Genomic DNA, 426 nt, shown 5'->3' with positions numbered 1-426 from the left:
TGTGCAATACAGTGACACTTCTATTATTCATCTCTGTCAAACTGAATTATCTTCAGTTTTCTAAATTTGTATTTTATCTGTATGTATGTGTGTGTATGAACATATTCCTTACCTTAGGAAATTTTTCCCTTTGGTTATTCCTTTGGTGTGTTCAGGAATAATCGTAGCTTCCATTCGCAAGAGCTGAACAAACCCCACAGAATTCATGCTGAGCTAGAATCTGCTGGTTTAATTCCCTGCTGGGAGTCTGCCAGTTGGGAAACGCTGACCAGCAAGTACAGGTCTTAATTACATAAATCCAGAAGCTGCTGCCAACCTTTCCCCATTGAGAAGCATTTGTTTTCTAGTGTTCTCCTTGATGAACAGATTATCACACAAACATAATTTATTGCTGCTTTATATTGTAAGCAATTAAATGAAGAAACC

This window comes from Aphelocoma coerulescens, chromosome 2, assembly GCF_041296385.1.
Source record: "Aphelocoma coerulescens isolate FSJ_1873_10779 chromosome 2, UR_Acoe_1.0, whole genome shotgun sequence".
Lineage (NCBI taxonomy): Eukaryota > Metazoa > Chordata > Aves > Passeriformes > Corvidae > Aphelocoma > Aphelocoma coerulescens.
The sequence above is the reverse complement of the archived record's forward strand: the minus strand, read 5'-3'. Positions refer to the sequence as shown.